Source organism: Bidens hawaiensis, unplaced genomic scaffold (assembly GCF_021521415.1).
Source record: "Bidens hawaiensis isolate Kalapana, Puna unplaced genomic scaffold, B.hawaiensis_p1.1 tig00002507_1, whole genome shotgun sequence".
NCBI lineage: Eukaryota > Viridiplantae > Streptophyta > Magnoliopsida > Asterales > Asteraceae > Bidens > Bidens hawaiensis.
In genome coordinates, this window is record NW_027491137.1 from 2966220 (window position 1) to 2977679 (window position 11460).

Genomic DNA, 11460 nt, shown 5'->3' on the forward strand with positions numbered 1-11460 from the left:
CAGTATCGGTATGGCCCCATTTGAAGCACTTTACGGTCGTAAGTGCCGCTCCCCGATTTGTTGGAGCGAAGTGGGTGAAGCTCAAATCACAGGACCCGAACTTCTTCAAGAGACAACCGATAAAATCGCCAAGATCCGTGATCATCTGCTGACTGCCAGAAGCCGACAGAAGAGTTACGCAGATCGCAGGCGAAAGCCTCTCGAATTTCAAGTGGGTGATCTTGTTCTCCTCAAAGTGTCGCCCTGGAAGGGTGTTGTCCGCTTTGGGAAGAAGGGTAAGCTTGCTCCTCGATATGTTGGACCATTTAAGATTCTCGCGCGTGTGGGAAAAGTTGCCTACAGACTTGACCTGCCGCCCGCGCTCAGTAATGTGCATCCAACGTTCCATGTATCCAATCTCAAGAAGTGTTTAGCTGACGAGAACCTTCACATTCCACTTGATGAAGTTCAAGTTGATGAATCTATGCATTTCGTTGAGAAGCCTGTTGAGATTATGGATCGCGAGGTTAAGCAAACCAAACGCAGTCGCATCCCTATCGTGAAAATTCGCTGGGAGTCCAAGCGCGGAGCCGAGTTTACATGGGAAAGGGAAGATCAAATGAAGATCAAGTACCCGCACCTGTTCTCTGCGCAACCTACTTCAAGATAAATTTCGGGACGAAATTTCTTAAAGTAGGGGAGACTGTGACATCTGACCCGATCCGACCCGACCCAGGTACCCGTTTCTCTGACCCGATCTCTTTCTTTTATGATTTAATATTTATTTATACTTATATTTTTACTTTTAATAATAATAATATATTTTCCTTCCCGCCTCTTTCTCTCTCTTTCTTTCCGCCGTCCCGTCCCTCTTCCTTCTTCCTCTTTTCTTTCCGCCTTCTTTTCCCTCTTGTCGCCGTCCCGCCCTTAAGCCTTGTTTCCCTCTTTTTCTAACACTCTTTGCTTGTTCTTTGTTCCTTCCCGCCTAAGGTTGTCTGCGCAGCTCCACGCGCCAGACTCCTTTCAAGGAAGCCTGCGTGAAGACCATCTGTTCCAGCGATACGCGAGACGAACTCTTCTCGCAGCGCGCTAAGAATCGTAGTTCTTCCCGCGGCGCGCTAGGAATTTTAGTTCCTCCCGCGGCGCGCTAGGAATTTTAGTTCCTCCCGCGGCGCGCTAAGAAATGTGATTCTTCCCGCGGCGCGCCTTAGCTTTCTCGCGCTAACCCTTTGAGTTTTCTTCTGTTTAATCTAGCCGTTTGCTTTTGTGATGTCTTATCTTTTGAGCCGTTGACCTAATCTGCTTTATGTCTGAAAAGTTACTTTCGGCGCAGCATGCGCACCAACCCCATTGGTTGGCAGAAAAAGTGACTGACATTATCTTTTGAGATCTGCTTTTTCCATGCTTGACCAGTACCTTTATCTGATCCGCCCATGCTTTTTACTGTTCCCTGTCAGCCTTTTTATCTTTTTCCCTGCTGCCATATCTTTTGATATCTTTTGCTTTTGGAATCTTTTGCTTTTTGGAGATCTTTTCCCCTTTTCTAGGGATTGTGTTCCCTAGGGTTTCTCTATAAATAATAATGTTATTTTCCTAACACATCACACACAAACACTTATTATCTCTCTCTTCCTTTGCTCTCTGCCGATTGTCCTTCTGCCGCCTCCTCTCTTGCCTCCATTCTCTCCTCTCTTCTGCCCAGATTTTCGGTAATATATATATATAATAATTTACTTATGCAAACTTATAATCAAGACTTAAAACAAATCATTAAAACAATAATCTTATGTATAGGTTAACTTTGCTTATTAAAAGTTGGTTCTTGCTTTATCTTTCACCGCATCGTTTATCAAGTGAGTAATCTCGTACCTAATCCCTTTTTATTTTTAATGTTTTGGGATGTTCATGTGTTCGTACAAACTTAGAGTCTTAAACTTGTTTATGAACTTTAGTCGCGCAGTATCCCATGTGTTGAGGACGTTTACTTGGCTGTTTATTTGTATGTGTGTATCATTAACCACTTTGTTCGGCCTATTCCGAAGTTTTCATGGATCCATTAGATGAACACGGGAGACCTATCGTTTACGGTTTTCTTTGTTTACACTTGCACAGATGTTTTCTCGTTTTTGTGCTCAATTGGGAGCACGGATTGAACTATGAACTATGAGCTATGATCTATTTAGGCTTGATCACAATCTGATTGCACCCTTGTTAAACACCAGACATACACGTGTTGCGCGCAGATTTATTGTTATCTATGTATTGTATTAAACTTGATTTCTCACCAACACGCAAGTGTTTGACGTTTATTTTAACACATGTTCAGGTTTGCAGTAGCTGTTTTGGAGCTTGTGAACACGTAGGAAGTTTTCTTTATTTTTGACCTAGATTAAAATGTATCAAGACAAGCTATTGATTGTTCGAACATTTTGCCTTATAATATAATGATTTATGTTGATTTATGTTATCTTGTGTCTACTCTGCGCGTGCGCGAATGAATTTATTAAATATTGACACCCAATAGTGTCACGAGTAATGTAACAATATGTGGCGCCCCGATGTATAATCCGCCTTTGGTCGGGGTGTTACATGCAACATCTGCGCGTGGCGCATAACACAAAACCAAAGTCTACACGCACGCGCATGCAACATCTGCGCGTGGCGCATAACACAAAACCAAAGGCTACGCGCACGCGCATGCAACATCTGCACGTGGCGCGGGACATAAAGTAGCTCGTAAGACGCCTCGCGCGCAAGCTGTTATTATTATTACAGCTCATAAGACGCCTCGCGCGCAGGCTGTTATTATTATTACAGCTCATAAGACGCCTCGCACGCAAGCTGTTACTATTCTTTTAGCCCGTAAGTCGCCTCACGCGCAGGCTTTTATTATTATCACAGCTCATAAGACGCCTCGCGCGCAGGCTGTTATTATTATTACAGCTCGTAAGACGCTTCGCGCGCAGGCTGTTATTATTATTACAGCTCATAAGACACCTCTCGCGCGCAGGCTCTATTATTCTTAGCTCATAAGACGCCTCTCGCGCGCAGGCTTTACTATTCTTAGCTCGTAAGTCGTCTCGCGCGCAGGCTTTTATATTCTCAAAGCTCGTAAGACACCTCTCGCGCGCAGGCTTTATTTATTCTTAGCTCGTAAGACGCCTCTCGCGCGCAGGCTTTATTTATTCTTAGCTCGTAAGACGCCTCTCGCGCGCGCGCAGGCTTTATTTATTCTTAGCTCGTAAGACGCCTCTCACGCGCAGGCTTTACTATTCTCAGCTCGTAAGACGCCTCTCGCGCGCAGGCTCTATTATTCTCACAGCTCGTAAGCCGCCTCACGCGCCAGCTCAATCATTATTCTACAAGCTCGTAAGTCGCCTCGCGCGCCAGCTTATTTATTATTACAGCTCGTAAGTCGCCATGCGCGCAGACTCTCATTATTCTACAGGCTCGTAAGTCGCCGCACGCGCCAGCTTTATTACTCACAGCTTGTAAGCCGCCCCACGCGCCAGCTTAATTATTATTCCCAAAGCTCATAAGACGCCTTTCGCGCGCAAGCTTTATTATTCATAGCTCGCAAGTCGCCTCAAGCGCAAGCTTCATTATTATTACAGCTCGTAAGCCGCAACTCGCGCAGGCTCTATTATTATAGCTCGTAAGCCGCTCTCACGCGCAGGCTTCATTATTATTACAGCTCGTAAGCCGCAACTCGCGCAGGCTCTATTATTATAGCTCGTAAGCCGCTCTCACGCGCAGGCTTCATTATTTTTACAGCTTGTCACCATCATGGGGAAAACCTCCCAAAACTCAGATAATAAAGACAAGGCCAAAGGAAAGGGAAAAAACCGCCTCACACCATATAAAGTCCAGCGCTCCACCTAGACGCTTGCGCGCCCAGGAGCAACACTGGACTTGGGGGGCTTGTAGGGGTATGGTACTAAAACCCGGTTCTACGACCCTAAATCTATTACGTTTGGCTTATTTCATTACATGGACTAATACATTGTTATTGGGCCGATGGGGTTTTGTGGAGGTAACCCTAACTGGGCTAGGCCCATTAGGGTACCATGATGGTGGCCATGAGACTCCCTATATAAGCAGGTCTCCACCTCCTTATTAGGGGTTGGTCATTCTCAGTAAGAGCCACCACCATATTTTTGTGTCTGTGAACAAGAGATCTTCAAGATCATCTTAGCGGTCACCTCCACACCCCCAAAAGGCTATTGCAGGTCACAGCAGCCGGACGAGAAGATCCAGATGTGGTTCGTTCATCAGTTTTTCACGGCAATAAATCATAGTTTGTTGTGAAAGTATTCAAATTTTTGCAAAAATTGTCAATCTTAGACAACAAAGTTGCGAAAGTATGACGATCTTTAATAATAACGACGGTTAGCTTGTGATGAAAAAACGAATGGAATAGTTAGAAAGCTTAGTTCCTATATTGTTTTATGATAGGGGGTGCATGCAAAATATGTAAAAGTTAAGGTTCGTATTCTAAAGTCTAAAGAGCAATGTTAGTTTGTATGTAACTTTGGTTGGATCATAACATATATATGACAATGGTGTATTTGTAATTTTAACCTTGTGATTTTATATTTAGATTCTTCTCATTTTTCTTATATTCTTTTGTCATGTTGAGCTACTCTTGTTCCTGAAAACATTATACGCATCATATCATTCAAATGATTTTTATCACATGTGTCGTCTATCTGCGAAAGATAAGTTAGGAATTAGGATAATTAATATATTATCTTACTACTGGAAAACTAAACCATTTATCGAACCAACTGCTCAACTAGTTTTGATAGACAGAAAACTAAAAAGCCTTAGAAGGCTAGGATCGGGTTGTTCGACATGGAAAAATGTTGCTTCGGTGATTAAAACCTTGATTAGAAGGCAAGTTCATCAAACTACGATAATGTAGGCAGTAGGGTGTCAAAATCATACGCGGGAGGAAAGAAACTTACATTTGATTGTTTTCATCTCTATGAGATCAAGATCAAATGAGGATTGAAGGATCCTACTAGTGGGTCTTACACTTTTTGCAGTTTACACTCAAGGTTTGCCGTTAAAAAAAATACTTCGAAGTTTAAACATGATAGCAATAACGCAATACAACTTATAAGTATTAGGGTTACCTCCACAAAACCCCCTCGGCCCAATAACAATGTATTAGTCCATGTAATGAAATAAGCCAAACGTAATAGATTTAGGGTCGTAGAGTCGGGTTTTAGTACCATACCCCTACAAATCTAATATAGTAATCTTAATACTTATAAGTTGTATTGCGTTATTGCTATCATGTTTAAACTTCGAAGTATTTTTTTTAACGGCAAACCTTGAGTGTAAACTGCAAAAAGTGTAAGACCCACTAGTAGGATCCTTCAATCCTCATTTGATATTGATCTCATAGAGATGAAAACAATCAAATGTAAGTTTCTTTCCTCCCGCGTATGATTTTGACACCCTACTGCCTACATTATCGTAGTTTGATGAACTTGCCTTCTAATCAAGGTTTTAATCACCGAGCAACATTTTTCCATGTCGAACAACCCGATCCTAGCCTTCTAAGGCTTTTTAGTTTTCTGTCTATCAAAACTAGTTGAGCAGTTGGTTCGATAAATGGTTTAGTTTTCCAGTAGTAAGATAATATATTAATTATCCTAATTCCTAACTTATCTTTCGCAGATAGACGAGACATGTGATAAAAATCATTTGAATGATATGATGCGTATAATGTTTTCAGGAACAAGAGTAGCTCAACATGACAAAAGAATATAAGAAAAATGAGAAGAATCTAAATATAAAATCACAAGGTTAAAATTACAAATACACCATTGTCATATATATGTTATGATCCAACCAAAGTTACATACAAACTAACCTTGCTCTTTAGACTTTAGAATACGAACCTTAACTTTTACATATTTTGCATACACCCCCTATCATAAAACAATATAGGAACTAAGCTTTCTAACTATTCCATTCGTTTTTTCATCACAAGCTAACCGTCGTTATTATTAAAGATCGTCGTACTTTCGCAACTTTGTTGTCTAAGATTGACAATTTTTGCAAAAATTTGAATACTTTCACAACAAACTATGATTTATTGCCGTGAAAAACTGAATACATTGGTTTGAAAACTCATCTGCTTTTGTGCTTCACACCCGAAAGTTTTTGCCCGTGAAGGTTTGACCGAATTGCCAGTGGGCGGGTGCAATGTTCCACGAGGTGGAGGTGCGTCGGTCACTGCTTGTAACCCTGAAAGAGAGTGATTGACCAGTAAGAACGGCATTAGATTGCCAGTTTTGTCCCCAGTTACGACTCATGCTCATCCAGTTAGTCTTTGTGCCTTTGACCCACACTTTTTGAATATCACCAGCACCAGCGACGTTGCTGATCAAAACCAAATTGAAGTAACGGAAACCGTTAATTGTGAACCTGATCCCCCCCCGCTTTCCTACAAGGGACCCTGCAGTAAAAAACAATAAACACAAAGGTCAGTTTCATAAAAGTAGAAAACAATAAATATGGGATGTGTTACTTTGTTAGCATGGTGACTTGTAGGTTTGTATCCCGAGCCTACATTCTCTAGCGCAACTAACGGAATTGATTTCGCAATTAAGGTATTGACATGGTACAATAAAAGTGTTATGGGACCTACATATAATACTTTAGTCTTATCATGTGTCATTGGTAGTACCGGTCCTTACATATGGTACATTCTCACTAAACCTGCCCAATTTCTAGCTTTTTTAATTAGAAAAATCATATAAACAAATGTTTTTTAAGTAAATTTTATGAAATATATGATTAAAAAATAGTTTAACGGTATTTTACTGTTTTAAATATGTCTAAACTTTAATTATTACTTTACACATGGCCTTAGATAATAATAAACTTTAAAAATTAAGGGCAAGCCAACTTATAAAAACAAAAATAAAGATAAAGTTGAAAATAAAAAATGTAATACACTATATATGTTTGTCTGTGTTTCTTTTATTATATTTTAGACTCATAAGTCATAACGCGACTAAATAGGGATAATTCTTTACTCAGGGGTGTTTGTGTCATATTGTAGAAACTAAGCATTTAATTAAGGTGTACTTTAGTCTAGCCTAACAAGTTAAATACGAACAACAAGCTGCGCCGCTGATTTTTTCAAAATTTCAGCTATGAAATAATTGCTATATAAAATAAATAAAACACGGGAGACAGAAGTATACCGGCGGTAAGAAATAGGGACGATCCCAGCACGATACTCAGCGATTTTAAGAAACATAGGCATGGCAAGGTCGAAATGAGTACGAGGAGGGTTACACCAACCGCCATTGTCATTTGGTAACGCGTAATTCGGTGGGCAAAAATTGGTGGCAGTGATGAAAATTGAGGGGCTTCCGGGGTGACACCACCGCGGGGTGTTAGCACACTTTATTTCAAAACAAGCACCACAACTAAACCCATTATTAAACAGCGCGGTGCTCAGTGCGGCCGTGTTAACCCCGTACCCTTGGCTGTATAGGTTCCCGTACCCACACGCACCACCCATTGTACCCGAGGCATCACTACCGCCATAAAACGTTGCATGGGCACTTTGCCATGCCCCGCCAGCGTAGTTTCCGGGGAGTCTAGCTTCGGTGACCGACACGGTGGCGATCAGGAAGATAATGTAGCCGATGATTCCCATTATTATGGTGAAATGTGTGTATGAGGATGAAGAGAATGAGGATGTGTGTAGGGTACTTATGGAGATGTTGGGGGGGGGGGGGGGGGGTTATGTAATTTTGACTTGTTGGATAACTGTTTTTTACGCGTATAAATTTGTATATTATAAAGTCGTTAATTAAGTTTAAAAAATGGATGATTAAGAGTATAAGCAGAGATTGTGTGGGACCGGTAAAAAAGTTGGTTGTTTATATTGTGATTTGTGAATTTGTGGATCGTTGGATTTGTATGGACCGGTATGATATTGTAGGTAACCGGATCCGATGGTTATTGTATATGCATCTACACATTTATTTGCATTCATTTCGATTAAAGGCAAGAGATTCATTCTAGCATAAATCTACATTTTGTAATTTCAACATCAAGATTCAGTCAATTTCTTGCAAGATATCTATTCTGTTGAATTATAACAGGAATAGACTAGTTTAAGCATGTCATTGTAAGGTTTGATTTACAATTTAATTTGGACCGGAAACGGTTTCCAATCCAATCTAATAATCGGAAAACAAGCAACGAAACATGTGAACTAGACAAAAGCATAATTTTTTCTTTCATAATTTAATGCAAATACATTAAGTTGATTAATGTATTTTTTTTCTTTTTTTTTTTTTGGTGTAAGAGCATTCTCAGTCGATTCTTCATTTCTATCTCTATAATTATATTAAAAACATCATCTTTTCTTTCTTATTTTCAATTAAATAATATATATATATATATTATATATATATTTACTTTTATCATTAATTTTTCTTTCTTTCACTCACAACCATTTTAAAAAAATACTAAAAAGTTATAAAGGTGAACAATGTGTTTCTCCAAATTTAACCATAAACAATAATATTTTCACTCTACTCATCTCACAACCATTTTTAACCATCTTTAAAAAATGAAGAACCCCCTCACATAATTTAAAGAATAGATTGGGAATGCTCTAATCGTATAAAATGATGACACGGAAATAAAGGAGAAATGAAGCAGATAGAGAAAATTTTATTATCTCAAAATGAATTCTTACAATACAAGAAACAAGCAACCTATATATATATATATGAGAAGTATAGTTTGAAAACCCTCTTGAGTTGAGAAAAACCGTGAAAACCCTATATAACATCGTTTTTTTTTTGTTACATGTAATATATGTTGTTACATTTAATACAAAACATCGAAAACATAAAAAAAATGTTTTGCTATTTTTTTTACATTTTTTATTAATTTTAATTGTGGACCACAAGATTTAATCTTTAATTAAAAACATGTGGTTGAGAATGAGTTTCTGGAGTTTTCACAACTCAAGTGGGTTTTTATTCTAACCTAACCCTATATATATATATACACACACAAACATACGCGGCGCATTATGTGGCGGATTTAATAAAACTTGTTTATAAAATTAAAAAACTTGTAAACTTTGTTAGTATTTTCTTAAAATGTGATATTTGCACATAGTGATCTTATTATAGTTACTTATAATTATTAAAGACTAAACTGTTTATAAAAATAAATAAAGTAGAGGTAAAAAAAATGTAGCATTTGATTATGTAAAGAAAATATAACAAAGGTTGTAGCTTTGAGTGACTGACTGACTGCTTAGGAAAAATTTGTAGGAATGTTTATAAACACACTAATATGTGAGATAGCTAGTTAAGTTTGTATAAAAGGTTTTGCTTTACTACACTGCAATGTTCTTAGCGATATGTTTTATTGTTATATTGTAAGTAAACCAAAAGGTAAAATTAACATATTTGGCACCCTGTTGGAGCATCTGAAAGGCAAAGAATAATTTTTTTTTTAAAGTAAAGAGATCAAGATCGATTCAATAATTGAGGAGATCAAATCTTTAGGTTTTCTTTAGTATAACTATAGATCGAACAAGGACTAAATTGATTGGTCAAATTGGTGTAATTTTGTCTTTATGTAGTTGTGTTGTTTCTTGGGTCTATCAATCCTCCGGTTATGAAGGGTGCTCGTTCGGCGCTTTTACCGGTTGTTTATAAAAGTATATTTTTCGAAAAAAAAAACATATTTGAGCAAACAAAAAGCCTTTTATACTTGTAAAATAAAAATTTGATAATAATTATTTAATTTACCCACAAAGGTACACAATGTGGTTGTCGGTTCAAAAGCAGGGCTATTTATTAGGGGTGTTTTTGTTAGGAGAAATGTACCACTTTAATATTAAAGCTTGTACATTTGTTTTGTTTTTATGTTGTTACAAGTTTGCCATACCTATTTCCCAAACAAAATATTATTCACATTTAGTAAGCAATAGAATAAGTATTACGTTCCTCTATTTACCTTTTTTTTTTAACAAAAATTTGTTTGTAATCCTTACTCTTTTAGTTAAATATAGAGCGTCGTAGTGACCATATGAAAAGTTCAAACAATAATTATAACTATACAATAAAGAAATAATTTTAGGCCATGAAATATAGCAGACAAGAAACAAGGGATTATCATGATGTAAAAATCTTACTATACTAATAATAATAATAAAAGAAAATATTAAAATTTAGGTGTCAAGCTTACATTTCTTTTAATTTCTAATATTTAATCGCATTTATACTAGTTATTTATAGGTCATGAGCCAAAATCATTTTGCCAAGCAGGTTATAACATAGTGTGAATTTTATAATACAGTGTCATTTTCATACCTGAAATTTGACCAACTACGCAACTTTAGCACATTTTTAAAAATTTCTTACAAATCAACACTCGACGTTTCCAAAACCATGCTATTTTAGTAATTTTCGTTAACCCGTTTATTTTTTCTTTTAAGTCTACATTAAAATAATTTATAAGTATTTGAGAATCACAATTGAAATAACAAGCCTTATTTATTTTTATCATTTGATAAATCATGTGAATTAAACAGGTTCAAAAGTTAGTATATATATATAGGGGAGGGATTTTTTGAGAACCATGTTGAGTTTTAAGAACTTAAGAACTCAATCCTAGGCCACACATTTAATTAAATGAAATGGAATATGTGGTTGAGATTAAATCTGGCAAAAACGTCAAAATAGGAGAGAGAACAAAGATATAAGTGGTTACACTAACTTTTACGTCCGTTACACATGTGTAAAAAGTCGACTCGGTGCGTAAAAAATTATGTAATTTTTTTACGTGTATGTAACTTAGATATATTATGTATGTGTAAAAAAAATTCGAAAAAAAAAACCGTTACACTGAGTTCTTTCGAGTTCTTAAAACTCAAAGGGGTTCTCATTTGAAATCTCCCATATATATATATATATATAAGTATTATTAAAGAACTCTTAAATTATTTAAGAACATTGAAGGAACTCATAATAATATGATTCGTTTATTTATAGTTATAATAGTGAATAGTCGTTGGCCTAGCGGGAGCAAGGCGACATGTAAAATGGGATCCTTTCTTAAGAGCATTCTTAATCCGTTTCTTAAAATTATGTGAGGAGAATTTGTAAATTATATGATAGGGTTATGAGTGGTTGTGAGTAGAGGAGAAGGAAATTTTATATGGGAAAGTTAAATTTGAGGTTTTACTATAGATACTGTATAATTTTTTAATATTTTTATAAAGTAGTTGTGAGTGAAAGAGAGAGAAAATATAATGATAAATGAATAAAAATATTATTTAATTAAACATGAGAGAAAAAATGAAGTGTTGTTTAGTGTAATTATGTCACAAATGCTTTACTGGTTGTTTGGTAGTCTGTTAATGGCTATGTTGTTTGGTAGCCTGTTAATGGCCAGGTTCGATTCTTGTCAACAACG

General features: G+C 36.9%; 1 pseudogene across 1 annotated transcript; it reads right to left on the reverse strand.

The window, feature by feature from the left end:
- Window positions 1-6139: 6139 nt before the first annotated feature.
- On the reverse strand, window positions 6140-7694 carry LOC143619830 (expansin-A6-like; annotated as a pseudogene). Its single transcript, XR_013151242.1, has 2 exons — window positions 7206-7694; window positions 6140-6451 (listed from the first exon to the last, which is right to left on the reverse strand). The product of XR_013151242.1 is annotated as an expansin-A6-like (transcript).
- Between the last annotated feature and the right edge of the window lie 3766 nt (window positions 7695-11460).